The sequence below is a fragment of the Ambystoma mexicanum genome, chromosome 8 (assembly GCF_040938575.1).
Source record: "Ambystoma mexicanum isolate Mex_15411 chromosome 8, UKY_AmexF1_1, whole genome shotgun sequence".
Lineage (NCBI taxonomy): Eukaryota > Metazoa > Chordata > Amphibia > Caudata > Ambystomatidae > Ambystoma > Ambystoma mexicanum.
Genome location: NC_090929.1, coordinates 467,506,496 through 467,522,481, shown reverse-complemented (window position 1 = coordinate 467,522,481; position 15,986 = coordinate 467,506,496).

The window sequence follows — 15,986 nt, the reverse complement described above, 5'->3', positions numbered from 1 at the left end:
CAGGACAGGTGGGCTCACCCACGCCAACATTTGCCTTCAGACATGGAAATGTGCAAGTGTTTGGGAAGGCACAGCCCGCACAGACCCGGATTTGCATACTCTAAAATGCAGACGTGCACAAAATGTGCAAATTCCTTTGCTGATTACCATGTCATTTGTGTGCATGGGATCCGCACCTGGCAGCAGCAGCCCTTTGTCCTGAAACACAACCCTGACCCATGATGGGGGTTGAAATAAATGCAAAGGTGTTCCAGGAACTTCTCTTCAATGCAAATGGCCACACAAAAAAACTCCACCCTCTGTTCTGAATAACGTGTTCTCTTCATGAGCGACCATTGACTTTCGCTGGCTGGCTTCCTTCCCTCTGTCTTTCACCCACCCCCGACCATTCCATCACATCAAGCAAAGTCACGGGTACAGAGAAGTGGAGAGTCCCCTGGGTACCGGGTCTATATAACCGCTTCCATTATTTGGCTACCCCTATTACTGCAGGGCCAGGCTGAACCAGTATCTGCAGCTTTACTCTTCACTCCCATGCTATATTACTGCATTGGGTCAGTATTCTTAAATTGTAGTGTGAAATCCTATGCATTTTATGATGGTCGCGTGGCCCACCATGACCACCATTCCATAATTCTTTAGATGGAGGGCTAATTACTGGCCTAACCATATTTACAAAATGCAGCCCGACAGCCTATAAAAGCCTGCCATGTGATTTACTGTTCTCTATGTGGAGTGCTGGAGGAAGGAGTCAGACAAAGAGATGGCGTGCTATAAACACTTCTTTAATAAATAATAAGAAAGAAGGCCCAACTGTCCCTATTCAAAAGAGTATTCCTTTCCTAAGGAAAACTCGGGTGCTCATCGTCAGGGCGATTGTCCAAATGAAAAGTTCAGGTTCTCTGTCCAAAACTAACTCTAGCCTTACCACTATATACACAAAGAGCATAAAGAACAGAATCACTCCCTTCTCCAGGTTCACTGGTATCCACCAAGGGAATTTTGATTAAAGAGTCTTAATTAAGAGTTTGTGTCCCACCAGGATACACAATACCAGGATATAGAATACCAGGGGGATAGCTCCCTCCTCCTTGTCCAATAGTTAAGTGTCTTTGAAAATATTCTTGTCAACCTTTGGCTTAGTATCTGAATCAGTTTCTTCTTATTGAGCATTGTACTTCTTTACAGGCTTGTGTCCTGGCTTCTGAGGTAACTGTAATATAAGCAGGAGAATGCCTCCCCTCTGCTGGTACACTTTGATGTCTGGTAATTGTTTTTATGAAGCCTTGAGCTTCTCTCCAGGCTCCTCTCACATGTAGTTTAAATGTTCCACATCATCCTCGTTGCTGTGGTTCAATGACAATTTGATAAACTTTGTAACCAGTACTGGGACGAGGGAGATCACTCTAGAGGTTTACTTCACTTTGATGGACTTTGCTACATTCCATGAAACAAGGGAGATTACTTCCGAGGCTTTGGCTATCTTCACAACATTTACTGAGACAAGGGAGATTACTCCTGAGGCGTTGGTTATCTTTACAACAGTTAATGAGACAAGGGAGATCACTCCTGATGCACTTCTCACTGACAATGTCACTCTTGGCACTTCTCCACCAACCACTGTAACAAGTGAGATCCCTCCTGATGCTTTGATCAGGTTCACAACAATTGCTGAGACTGATGCTTTCGTTATCCTCCCCAAAAGCCCCTACCAGGTCTATCATGGTTCCAGTTACCTCTTTTTTCCTGGGACCACATCACCGTTTCTTCCTGGGACGTTGGGCTGCTCTTCTGTGTTTGGCGGTCGTCACCGCTCTTTCCTTGCTTCTCTCTGCCCCGCTTTGGTTTTGCAAGGCCTCCAGTTCAGCAGTATCAGAGTTGTTAAGGGACCTACCGCTCCACCTCGCTGAGGTCACGCCACCGTTCACCGGTTTAGCATTTCGGCACTTGCCGGGCCTCCTTCTAGTTCCAGAGGCTTCCCCCGACCTTCCAGCCACGTCCTCTCGACCGTGGACTGGTTTCTCCATCTTGCATCTTAGTTCCCGGATTTGAACGTCCCAAGCAGGTCTATATTCATGCTGGCTTCTCTCTGATTTGCCTGGTTCCCCTTTAGGCAGTCCTTTGTCTGTTTTATGGTCGGTAGCTGGGTCCTCCCAGTGCAATATCAAAGTCCCTTGTCTGTATCGATGAAGTACTCTTCGGGTCTCCTCGGGGCCACCTCTTCTCAGTACTTTGGAAGTCACATAAAAGAGTAGTTTGTATAATCCTGTAATCTTCTTCACAGTATTTCCATAAGGCACTGAATTAGGTTTTATAATAACAAAAGGAGGAGTGTCACAATAACATACAGTGGTACTGTCAGAGGCATTTTTATAGTTCTTAGAGATTTTGGGGACTCAAAGGTAAGAGGGTTAGGGAGTTCCACCATGGAACAGGAGTCCCCATACCCATGAGGGAAGTCCCTCCCTATGAGGTCCTCCTGCTTTTTACCACGCCTATGGGGAATATCAGTTATTGGCCTCACCTCCCTACCCTCACAGGGAAGGGGTCCCCCATCGGAAGAAGCAATGTGATCCCACTATTCCTCACACTACACTGAACCTGTCTGTCTGTCCCACTTCTACTGGACTTTGGAGGCAACAATCTGTCCCCTGGCGTTTAGTGTACTGCTTTTAAGAAACATTGCACAGCTGCTTGATGTGTGAAAAACTGCACCGCAGCCCTTGCTGTTGATGGTCTGGAGAGGGTTCCATGTAATAACGTCCCCTCAAAAATATTGGCATGCAAAGAAATCGTGGAAAAATTGCAGTTTTTTGTGGGGACATCATTACATGGAACATGCAGGGACACCCCCGCAACCTCCAAACCCTTTTTTATTTTTCATGGGGAAAGGGAGACACCCCCACCTGCCCCTGTCCCTATATATATGGTCACCTATATAATGTCGCCACAACCTTTTCCCAGTGACATTATATACGGCAACCATATATATAAAGGGATATTATTACCTGATACCCTGGAGAGTATACTCTCTAGTCATTCGTATAAAGCACACATTCAATTGTCTACTGGTGCTTGAAGAATAGGTATTATTTCCTAAATGAATGGTACTCATTTTATCAATGTCAGATGTATGGACAACAGAGATTTCAACCTGTCAAATGTCTACATGGTCAATCGGAATATTTTCCTATTTTACAGGCATGTGATGTATATTTTTAGGGTGCAAGTAGTCAATGACCAAAACTGGAAGATCATACAAAACATTTGCCTGCTAATCTGCTGAGATATGTTATGCTTTTGGTCTCAGGAGGATAGCTCAGGGGCAATGTGCTCGCCTTGGAAGCAAGACGACACGGAGCACCACAGGTTCGATCCCCGGGTCCATGCTAAAAAACCTCTCGGTATTAAGTGCGTTATAAACAACCTATCATATCATATAATATCAGTACTAGCCAACTGAAACCCCCATGTCCACCAATCGGAGAACATCCCAAACCATCTCTGCCCTTCACCACAGACAAATGACTACCCCTAAGCAGCCTTTGCAAAATATGCCGCCAATTGCACATGTTATGTTAAAAATCCTTTATGCTTTGCCAAATCATCACTGTAGTAGTTTCAAAGCACAGAGGGTGAGTGGAAGCTGGCGTATTGTGCCCCCATCTGTTGTAGTAGTAGTAGTGTTGGGAAGGGGACAGCCCCACCTCCTAGGCGCTTTAGAGTGAGGTGAGATGCATTCAAAGTACTATGATGGACAGGGGGGAGGTGGAGCGGTGAGAGGACCACCTCCCAATACAAAAGGACCCCACTCCAATATAATCAAATATAACCAACCCACATAGTATAGCGTAAGGAGCGAGCATCATTGCTATTTTGCATAGATATTAGTAACCATAGGTAGAAGGGAAGGCCTGTGCCGCAAATGTGGCATTGTATGCACTCGGCCCAAATTGTGAGACGAGGGAAATCTCCAGCCATGCCCGAGCTCCCATGAGGACAGCCCACACCCCCAAGAATCACAACGCCTATTCATTGTTCTAACAGTGTTGCAAAGATGTTCGAGAGGCATGCGCCCTACAAGGCCATGATCACAGACCATCAACTGGTGTGCATGCTATCTTACACTGGTCAAAGCATGACCTAGCGATTCCCCAGGCAAGCGAGAGTTATAGCCGATATAACTGACTAAGGGCCTCATTACACGGTAGGCGGAGAACCATGGCGCTATTAGCGCCATGGTTCATGCCGGTAAAATACCGGCACTGCCTTGGTGGAAAGGGGAATTACCGCCCCATTCCAAGGTTGGCGGGGCTGTAATTCCCCCTTCCACCATTGCCCTTCCCCATTCCCATTTTTGCCCCATAGGGCATAATGGGAATGGGGAAGGCGCTAATTACGGTACCGCAAATTGCGGTACCGTAAGTAGCTCCCTGGGTCCCTTTGCGGGTTGGTTTTTAACGCCTGCAAAAAGCAGGCATTAAATTCCCCAACCCGCAAAGGGACCTCGTAGTAAGGCGGTAAGGATTTACCGGTACCGGTAAAATACCGGTACCGGTAAACCCTTGCCGCCTACCGTGTAATGAGGCCCTAAACCTTAAGATCCCTGAATTCCATGGCACCGGGTGCCCTTTGACCACAAACCCCAAAGTAACAAGTCCGGAAATGCTGAAAGAGGACAGACAGGGCACATCCTTGAGCGACAATCGTGTAATTTGTATTGCGACGTGCTGGGAGGGATAAATTATAGTTCAAAACGAGGGTGGAGACCTTTTAGCTGGATGGCGCATAAGGGAGTGAGTGAAATGTGTGTGTGAAGGTTAGAGTGCCCAAGATTATTCTTTGACCTTTGACGTGAGAAGAAGATGATCACCGCAGCACCCACGTGATGGAAGACGGACGGATTGGGCTGGAACCAATGGCCCGGCATCTCATATGGAGCAGGCGGATCATGTATAGGCACACATCAACCAGCTGTGCTGGTTTTACTATATGTATTGCGTCATGGGGAGCAGGTGCAAGGGGATCTAGGTCACCTGTCCTAAGCCCCGCCCACCTGGTGCCTTCCAGGTTGCCGCTCTTTTCCCCACTTAGCAAGCCCCGCCCACCTGATGCCTTCCTGGTTGCCGCTCTTTTCCTTACTTAAGGAGCCCTCCAGCTTCTTTTGCTTTGCAGATGGGGAGCAGGTGCAAGTGGATCTAGGTTACCTGGCCTAAGCACCACCCACCTTCTTAGCCCAGCCTCTCCTCTTTTGTTCTTAACTCTTAGATCAAGGGTGTCTCTTACCCGGGCGTCTGAAGTGACAGGCTGTCGGCTGTCAGGAGTGGCACTCTATTAAGAGTGGCACAGGACACCCAGAAAGGGTTTGGGTGGTTGTGCCAAATAAAGTGGACAGATAAGAACACACACAGCGGAAAGGAAAGAGAACGAAGAGTAAGCAAGAGTAGCAAGGGAAAAGATACAGAATGAATACCCTCTTGGGGTGTATGCAGATATAGGAAAAGAGTATTCCACGAACCTTGGAAATACTCTAGCCTTCTGCACAGTTTGCTATAACAGAGGCCCACACTGATTGCTCATGACTTGGAACAGCAGCTCTGGGTGTCTGTAATGTAGAAACAGGACAAGGGAAGGGGCAGAGGTTGACTGATGGGAACCAACAGACAAGCTCTGTACAAAAGGGTCTACAAACAGTACAAGAGAAGATACTACAGACAAATCCAGTAAATGAGGTGATAGCAAACTAGCAGAAGGAAATGAAAGGAAAGTCGTGTAACAGGATAGGATAGCAGAGGACAGTAAGGAACAAGGTTGAGAGCTCAGAGGAGCAGGAAAGCAATGAGTAAGCCCACAGGGGTAGGACTGTAAAACCCTTCGCTGACCCTGCAACAGTTAGCATGGCGGATGTAGGATCAGGAAGAGAAGGTGCTGAGGGATCAGGTTGTGTAGCAGAGGATTCTGCTGCAGCGAGCACAGCTGCGAAGGAAGTAGAAATCTGGGCATCGGGAGCATCAGAATTAGCAGTAGCTTCAGGAATCACAGTAGCTATAGCAACCTCAAGATTTGCAGCAGAGACTTGAGGAGTCTCAAATGTGGCAGGGAGTTTAGGAACCACAGCAGCAGGAAGATCATGGATTGCAGTTGGAAGTTCGGGTGCTGTAGCAGCTACAGACAGTTCAGGTGTTGCAACTACTGGTAGATCGGGTACCACAACCACTGGCGATTCAGGGGGTATCGAAGAAACTGAAGATGTTGATTGCTCAAGAGTGTTGTCTGATAGCACAGCCACACTTTGGCAAGACCTGCTAGCCAACTCAGCATGCTCGGTGTGAACTGCGCCAGTCTCTTCAGCTGCCAATGTCATTTCAGAAGAGGTTGTAAGTGTGAGTACTGGACAATAGGCAAGGGTGAGGGCGGAACCATCCTTTGACTCAGAGGGATTTCCAATCAGAAGACCACCCTTGTTTTGTGGTGTAATGGCTGTGTGCGTGATTTGACCCACCGGAGGAGTTAATTCTTTTCTGTCAGTACAACAACCTGAGTTTCTGTGGCTGGAAGGTGAAAGAGCAGTGTCAGTCTTTAGAAGGGATACATATGCATTCTGGGGAGCTTGCCAAGCTGATCTTGCGCATATCACTCTGGCAATAGCGTATTCTGGTTTAGAGTCTCCCACAATGAGTGCTATATCCTTGGCTGTTGCGGTGTTAGAAGGCTTGTCAGAAGACGCAGGAGTGTTTTTCACTGTTTGGTTTAACAAGATCTGTAAGAATTCATTATCTTGCTGTAGCTCTGCAACAGATAAGGACTGCGGGTCATAGTCGCAAATGTCATAATAATTGTACATAGAAGAAGGGTCAGCTAGCCAGTGAGTATAGTACCGTGCTTGTAAATCTTTGTTTACTGAGGCGAGACTGTCCTTTAGACTAAGGTTCTTGTTTGCTGTCTTTAGGGAAACCATAGGTTTATGCAAAGGTTTCTTTACCCGAAAGGAAAGCATCTTTGTTCTGTGTGTGCCTTTCCGGCCTATGGAACAAGAAATCTTTGGCTCTTGCATTCTGTCAGGAGTGGCACTCTATTAAGAGTGGCACAGGACACCCAGAAAGGGTTTGGGTGGTTGTGCCAAATAAAGTGGACAGATAAGAACACACACAGCGGAAAGGAAAGAGAACGAAGAGTAAGCAAGAGTAGCAAGGGAAAAGATACAGAATGAATACCCTCTTGGGGTGTATGCAGATATAGGAAAAGAGTATTCCACGAACCTTGGAAATACTCTAGCCTTCTGCACAGTTTGCTATAACAGAGGCCCACGCTGATTGCTCATGACTTGGAACAGCAGCTCTGGGTGTCTGTAATGTAGAAACAGGACAAGGGAAGGGGCAGAGGTTGACTGATGGGAACCAACAGACAAGCTCTGTACAAAAGGGTCTACAAACAGTACAAGAGAAGATACTACAGACAAATCCAGTAAATGAGGTGATAGCAAACTAGCAGAAGGAAATGAAAGGAAAGTCGTGTAACAGGATAGGATAGCAGAGGACAGTAAGGAACAAGGTTGAGAGCTCAGAGGAGCAGGAAAGCAATGAGTAAGCCCACAGGGGTAGGACTGTAAGGTAGAATGCCCAGAGGAAAAGGGCTTAGGGCAGCAGAGTAAAGCAGACTGCACGGCAAGGATCCCGTAAGGGCCGGGCAGTAAGGAGTGAACCCTGAGGGACAGGGCCGATGAACGTAGAAGGTAGCAGAGGACTGTAGAGAGCTGCTAGGCCGAGAACCCAGCGGAAAAGGTAGGTAATAGGCAGCGAAGCGGGATAAGCTGCAAAGTAGGAAGGCCCAGAGGACAAGGGCTGAAGGCAGCCAGAGTGAGGCAGGCTGCAGGGCAGGGAGCCCAGAGGACAAGGGTTGAGGCAGGAAAGCAGCAGAGCGTGATCAGCTGCAATGTAGAGGGTATGCAGGGCAAAGGCAGAGGCTGGAAGGCAGCAGAGCGTGATCGGCTGCAATGTGGAGAGCCCGGCAGGGCAAGGGCGAAGGCTGGAAGGCAGCAGTGCGTGATCGGCTGCAATGTAGAGAGCCCGGCAGGGCAAGGGCGAAGGCTGGAAGGCAGCAGAGCGTGATCGGCTGCAATGTGGAGAGCCCGGCAGGGCAAGGGCGAAGACTGGAAGGCAGCAGAGCGTGATCGGCTGCAAGGTGGAGAGCCCGGCAGGGCAAGGGCGAAGGCTGGAAGGCAGCAGAGCGTGATTCGCTGCAATGTGGAGAGCCCGGCAGGGCAAGGGCGAAGGCTGGAAGGCAGCAGAGCGTGATCCGCTGCAATGTGGAGAGCCCGGCAGGGCAAGGGCGGAGACTGGAAGGCAGCAAAGCGTGATCGGCTGCAATGTGGAGAGCCCGGCAGGGCAAGGGCGAAGGCTGGAAGGCAGCAGAGCGTGATCAGCTGCAGTGTGGAGAGCCCAGAGGAGCAGGGCTGTGAGGCAGGGAGCCTGGCAGGCTATGGCTGGAGGCAGCAGGGTGGAGCAAGCAACAAGGCAGGGTCCAAGCAGGAGTGAAGGTAAGCAGCAAACAAGATCCGTAGAAAGATGCAAAAGGTGGAGGAAGAACTCTCAGATGCAAGAGGCTGAGCCACTGCAGGCAGCAGCCTTTATACTGCCTAGCCCAGCACAGAGGCAGGCTAATTGGTTGCACCTGGCTAAACACACCTGCAGGCAATCGGCCACCTCCCTTTCTGTTCCTGGGCTGGTGGAAGCAGGGCAAGTCTCTAGGGCTTCTGGGGTTTGTAGTTCCATTGATAACCAATAGGAACAGCCAGGAATCAATGCTTGTAGCCAGGTGCATTATGGTATGCATAGTTTGCTGAAAATAATAATTAAGCAGCAAAGTCTCGCAAATGGGAAATAAAGTTTCCAAAGTAAATATAGATAGATCCAAGAGTCTGTTGTAAATAAATGATAAACATATAGTCCAAATTGAGCGTAAATGGATGCGCCCATGGCGCAGGCATGACACAGGCAGACAAAGAAAAGGGCAATTCCTGTTTGGACCAGGAGGACCCAGGGCCCGACCCCCTGCTCAGACAGCAGGTAAGTAGGCACCAACTTGTGTTTTCTCCCTCTGTCCCCACAAGCCATCCCCACCCCCTCTGCCCCCGTGATGTTCCCTTGTGCCCCCCACCCTTGTCGCACATAGGGGTTGCCTGCTTTGCTTGATTCTTCTACTCTGCTCCCCCTCCAGACTCCAGGAGTCTGTTCTGATATATTCTAATTTCACCATCACCGTTTTGTGGCCAATGCTGGATTTGACTTTTATGTGCTTCACTGATTCACGGTGTGTCACCCTTTCTCAACTCTCATGCAGGACTGCCTTGCATCTTGTACTCATGGTGGCCCTGACTCATGCTGTTCCCATCTTCTTCTTGTATCCTGGCTTGCAACATTATGTGTTACTACTGACTTCTGCAATTGTATTCACTCTCCCCTCTTGCTTCTCCACTCTTTTTGACTGCTTACTCTCTGCTCTCTCCTCCTCTCCCTTTCTCCCTTTTCCTATCCCCCCCTCCTCCGCTTACTTTCTTCTATGCACTTACTCTATCAGAATTGTCCCTGGGCCTAGTATGATAGCAACCTCGTCTGTTTCCTCCCCTCTCCCCTTACTTGTTTCTCACCCCCCCCCCCTCCAGCACTAGCTGAAATGTCATCAGGCCTAGTATGATAGTCGCTTGTTTTGTTCCTCCCCTCCCTTTTTGCACCCCTCTCCCTCACCTTTTGTTTTTCTCTGGCTCTACCAGAAATGTGGTCAGGCCTAGTACGGTAGTTGCCTGTCTGTTTTCATTTCCTTCCCACTCCCCCCCCCCCTCCATTCCTTATCTATTTCTTAGCTCTTGCACTATCTGAAATGTCGTCAGGCCGAGTACGATAGTTAATTTCACATCCTTACTGTTCATGGCCTGTAAGAATGTCATTGTATTTTCACCTGTTCTCTCCCTTGCCTTGAAGTGCTTTGAAACACATTGTGTATAGGCGTTATATAAATAAACTATCATGTCTTGTATGATGATGTTTTCTTTTATATAATTCTGCTTGTACAACTTTTCGAGCAGAACGTTCATAGCAGCAGTGTTCTTTGCTGTTGCTCTCATCTGCGTGTGAGATTAAAACTTTTTATCCTTACGAGATCGACTTTCTTCCCTAGCGGGTTTAATTCTCTCGGGTCTGAGCGTTTAGGGGCTTGCCTTCAGTCGTTTGTCATTTATATAGCGCTATATATAGTGCTTTCATCCCATTAGTATGTTGCATCCAGACTGCAGGCTGTGGAGGAAAGGGAAACTGGAGGGGCGACGGTGCAGATTCAACAAATTGATGGGTCCACAGAGGGTTAGGGCAGGTGAAAGGAAGAAGGATAGTGTGCTTGATAATTTGGGTGCATGTTGATCCCACCACAGGAAATCATAGAACAGTATTGTAGAACCTAAGAGGGTATTACTAAAAGTAGGATGCGACTGTGTCATGGACTCAATATGTGCTCATGCAGACCCTTAAGTGAGTCCATTTATATTTCTCCCTCAAAACAAACTGCAGAACTGGGGCTGTGAAAAATAGACTGGGTGGTGAATGTGAACAGAGAAGAACAGGGAAAGTAGAGAGGTATAGGCCAGATAACGTCTTTGCTGCGTTTGAGTGTAATGCTTCAGCGATGGATGTCTTTGGCTTTGAGGCCTGCCAAACACCAGGGTGTCCTTGTTAACTTGGGTGTGTTGAAACAATGACAAGAGAACAGGGGAGCAAATTTACTCTTTCTTAATCCCCCCAACACAAATGGTCACAAACCTCGATGAACTGTCAGGTTCTATAGATAGCAACATACTTTGAACACATCAAACCTTCAGCTTTTTGTAAAAAGATTAGGCCTCCAAACAACTCTGACTTAGCCCTTAGAGGGCTAATTCCGTCCCTGTGATTCCCTGATGCCTGTTCTGTTTACTATGGCTATCTGAACGTGTATTCTTTTGGCTCTGTAGCATACCGAATTGACTGAAAGGGCTTGGAAGCTCTGCAGGGCAGTGTGTTTTCCAATGTTTAAAATAAAGCAATCAAATATGCATGTAGGTGTGTGACTTTGCTACAGGACTGACGGTCCAACCTTGTGGCTTCTTTGTGAATCAGTACTCAACCTAACAGGCTGAGCTCATCTTTAAATTCGGCAGGTCTGTTTGGCTCTGTGAAGTCTGACAGACTTGATGGGCAAGAAAATGGGTAGCTGAATGGATTTCTATGCAAGGAAAAAGGTTTGTAGATCAGGTTGGGTTTATCATCGAGCTGTCACTAAGAATCTCAGGAAAGTCTACAATTCATGATTATTGTGGTGTAGCATCACCAAAACAGATGTGAGTTAGAAGATACAGTTCAAAACCTGTATTAAACTTTCTCCAGATGGGCTGGGCATAGATTCCTCGGAGGAAAAGGGTATTTTCATAATAAAATATGATATTCTTCTTTGAGAACAATTTAAGCAAAGCAGTGTCAGAAGATAACGAATAAAGTGCCAGGATTTCTAAACGTATAGGGTTAATGGTCTTCTTTAAAGTCCCTATTCTAACACTTTAGGGGATAAATCCCTGCAATACTTATTTTCTCTAATCAAAGATAGGATGCGGTGGGTTAAACGTCAACTGGGTCTAGGGGTATACAAATTGAAATTATAAAAGGTTCACTGCGTCAAGATCGGTCAATGAGCATCTAGGGCCTACCAATGCAACACGGATCTTTCTCAGGAGCCATAACTTGGATTCCTTAACAATGTCCTTTCCTAGGGGCATAGCACTCTGCTCGCATCCTGACATTCCTACCAACAAGTATTTCTTTTCCCTTCTTAGGATACTTGTCAGGCCTAGATATTGTCACCTTCTAGCTGCGATTCACACTCCTGTGTCACCTCTGAACGCATTCCTACCAGCAAGTACTTCTTCCCTTTTGCGTGGGGTAAATTATCTGCCAGCCTAGATATTCTCACTCTTGAGCTGTGGGTCACACTCCTGGGCCATCACCCTCTCTCACAATTCCAGATTTTCTCACCCTTCATTAAGATTGCCATCCTGGGCCAGTCCAGGAGTGTCATCCTCGCATAGTTCCATGTTTTGAGCAAATATCTTTCCCACCACTTCCGTGAGTGGGGAAAGAGTCTACTCAGGGTATTGCCTGCTGCACCTGTCTGGGTCAGTGTTGCCTCCACTTTTCTCATGCTCCTCAGTGTGCAGTCCTCTCGTCCTTGAACTGTGAGCCAGTCTGAGCTCCTGTTGTCAGAGCTTTGACTTCTCTATCGTCCTCCCGATTGGTTTTCATGTTTAATGTTAATGTTAAAGGATATTTGTACTGAGCACTATCACCACGGGAGTGGTCCCCCGGCGCTCTGGTGGCTCTGAAAAAGGGAAGGGTGGAGGGGGAGTTAGTGGGAATAAGCTGGAAAAGTGCAAGAGAACAGTGATGTGCTGTTGGCAGCCTCAGCCCGGTGGGTCCGTTGGCTGGGCTTGGGATGTTTTACGGTCGGTAGTCGTTGTGTGCTGTTGTGCGAGTCTATTTGTGGTTTGTTTTGTTGTTGCAGTGTAGTGAAATTTGTGCGGATTGTTGTGTTGTAGGCTCGTGTTTGGTTAGAGTTTGAGAGGTGTTTGCAGAGGGATGACATTGTTAGTGGATCGGTTAATTGGCATTGCTGTCCTTGCAATTATATCTGGGTGTGATGCTTGCTATCATTCACTATTCCATCTGAATGTGGCACTTGCTAATCTTCAATTTCCTATCTAGATGTGAGGCAGGCTAGTGAACACGATTCCATCGAAGTGTGGCACTAGGTAACGTTCACATTTCTATTTAGGTGTGACGCAGGCTAAAGTTAAGAATTGGGTGAGTTATGGCTACGGTTGCATTTTGGTCAGTTCGTATTGCCCTGGTCCTCCTGAATGCTTTTGGTTGTGTTATTATATCCAATGTTTGTTTATCCTTATGTCAATAAAAATTATTGAAATAAAAGAAAAGTAGGTAGGATAAAACCATTGCCACCAGCCATTCAGATTACCTTGTCACTGTAACCAAAATGTTACAGGAGCAGTAAGAAAGGGGACACAGTGTAACCCCTTCAGCACACCACATAAGGTGGGGTGTGCTGATCTCACAAGAAAAAAATAATTAAAAAAATATCACCCTGTACCATAAAATAAAAAGGGGAGCCCAAAGGGCTCCCAGCAACACAGCACAGTGGGTGCTGTGTGCTGCAAAGTCAAAGATAGGTGCCTCTTAATAAAGAGAGTGTTTGATTATTCCCTAATTCCTCTGTGATCTCTGAATAGGATTGCTTATTTAATTATTATTATTTTTTTTTTTGAAACTTCAGCTATAAGATCACAACTTAAAAAAAGTCAGTCAAGCATAACTTTTGTCACATAAAAGAAAACCTAAACATCTGAGAACTTCTTACACCCAGCCATCAAAAAAACATTAACAAAATGACATTGTGTCATGTTTCCACGCAATAACTAGGTTGTTTTGGACTGAAGGAATGCATAAACCTGCAAGGATCAGGTCCAGTTATCAGGTAAAGTCTTAATCAGCAGTTCAAGTGCTAATAAACTTAAACTGGATTCAAATTCTATAAGTGCCAATGCTAAAAAAAGAAGAATTGGTTAGCTGAGCCTCGAAACGCAAGCAAAGAGAGTCCAAAAAGTTGACAACAGCACATGTTATTTGTATATCATGTCCGGCAATCACACGGCCCCACCAGTTTGCCATATCACCGTCAAGTGGGGCATATTTCCCAAGATGGCATTGTCGTTGAATATTTAGCCCTGAGCATGCCGTCACCAGATGTTGTGACGATTCTATGGCGTCAAAGCAAAATTGACAGATGTTATCTATGGTATCCTTGTTCCTGCGTTGCCACAGCATTTCTTTAGTCTGAATAGCATTTAGCCGGAACTTCAAAAAATGTTCACGGTAATGTGAATCAGGACATTTTACCAAATATCTACAAGGTTTGTTCAACTTGTGAACACTAGTTTCTGATTTCAGTGTGGATTTCAATGTGCTTCGATGATCTAAGTTGCAAATCCAAGACCAATTTTCAAATTTCTTTTTTGCCCACTGTGGCAAATTAATTAGATCGTCGATTGATATGTCCGCATTGGTTAGCTGGTTAGCCAGGGCTTGTTTCCAGGCAACCAGCAGTTGATTATTGGCGGCTTCATGTTTCCCAACTAGAATTTGGTAAGCAGGTCTTGGTGCAGCAACGCACATTTTCCTCCATGCGCACAGTGATTTCCAAATTACCACAGAATGTAGGGAATTCAGAGATAATTCATAACAGATCGCAATAATGGATACGTAGTTTGGGAGTCTTAGAGCGCGCCTCCAGAATATTGCTTCAAGTTTGTGCCAAGTCTTTAATTATTCCTTCTCATGTGTCTCCCCCTTATATTAAATTATCTCAGCCGTTTCTCATTCTTTGGCACCTGCTGTCATTTAGGTGCCAATTAAATGGCCTGTCCTAACATTTTGTAGTCAGCCAGGAGAAGTGCCTGATCACTGGGAACTGCCGTGATGACCGATAACTCCCTGTGGAGAGTGGGAGTTTCTGCTTTCCCATTGTGTGTCAGTTGCGGAATACAAGCTGTATTCAGGAGCAGCAACACTAGATCTATTTTCAGAAATCCTAGCATCCATTAGACTGTTCTTGCAGTGAAAACCCTGGTGGGCACAGAAAACGATTGCAGATTGCACCATTGAATAAACCTGAAGCTACTGTTCCATGAAGGGCATTTCAGTATGCAAAAGCCCACCCAAGGTTACAACCTTTAGACTCCAGGGACAAGATGGTCTAGGCTTTGGGTCAATTTTTGTGGGTGGATGGGACAGCGGTTTACCACAGTAGTAGGGCAACGTATGGGTAACAAGGGAGGATTACGTGGATACCCCTTATCGCCTCTGGGTGGGCTCCTGTCACTGACCGCTGGACCTCAGTAAATGGGCTTAGTCAACTGGGCCCCTCTACCAGTCCCTTTGTCAGACCGCTCCCTCACTTCACCACACAATGTACATATCAGCTTGGTATGACTTTTATAGAGTTTACCTCCCACACATTAAGTGGTCACTAGGGAAATAAGTCTTTCAACATCTGGTGGGACTTGTGATCTATTTTCTCAAAAGTCGATGTTTAATTATTAGATATAAGTTGTGTTAGTTCTATGTTGGATTTGGGACTCACTTTCAACACACAAGATGTTACATTGAATGTCAGCTTTCTTAATTTGCTATGTGGTTTTATACCCCGTTTCCAACATTCAGGCTTTCAATGATGAAGTTTCCTTGTTTGTTTTGGTCATTTAATCTCGGTTTCCCACCATGCAATGTTCATCAGTCAGCAACTTTGTAAAGCATTTCTGTCAAGGTGCTTTGGCTCATCTCCTTCAGCGTTAATGCTCAGCATTACTACGCAGTCTTTGGTAAAACATCCTCCTCATATGGTGCAGCTACCTCCTTGATCCTCTGAAGGAGAGTGTGCAGGTCTGTAAGCTATCCCTCTCTGCTGGTTTAGGACTTTCGCCGCCTTTGCTCCTTTCAGTTTGCTCCCTTTAGGGCATTCGAACAGTACAAGTAACAGTCCAATTCTCCTTGTTCGCTTCTCACAGCGTGGTTACTCTAGAAGGGATGGTGTCCCTGCTTCATCCTTCCTTTCTCAGGGTACTTTCTGCATCAGACACTCCCTGGACCTTCAGGGTCTTTCGCAGGCTCACATGTTTTGGGAAGCAGGTACCAGACCTCATACCTCCTATTCACGTCTTGTTAGGCATGTTCAGTATACCACAACTGAAACACCTCTTACTGTTCTGATCTGCCTCTTGAACACACCACCGAGCAACAGGCTGGCCCAGATAATCACCAACATTAAAAAGAGCATCAAGTTGATCCTCTCCACAATGTTAAACTAGTGTGGGTTTATCAGTGTGTGGAGATGTGTAC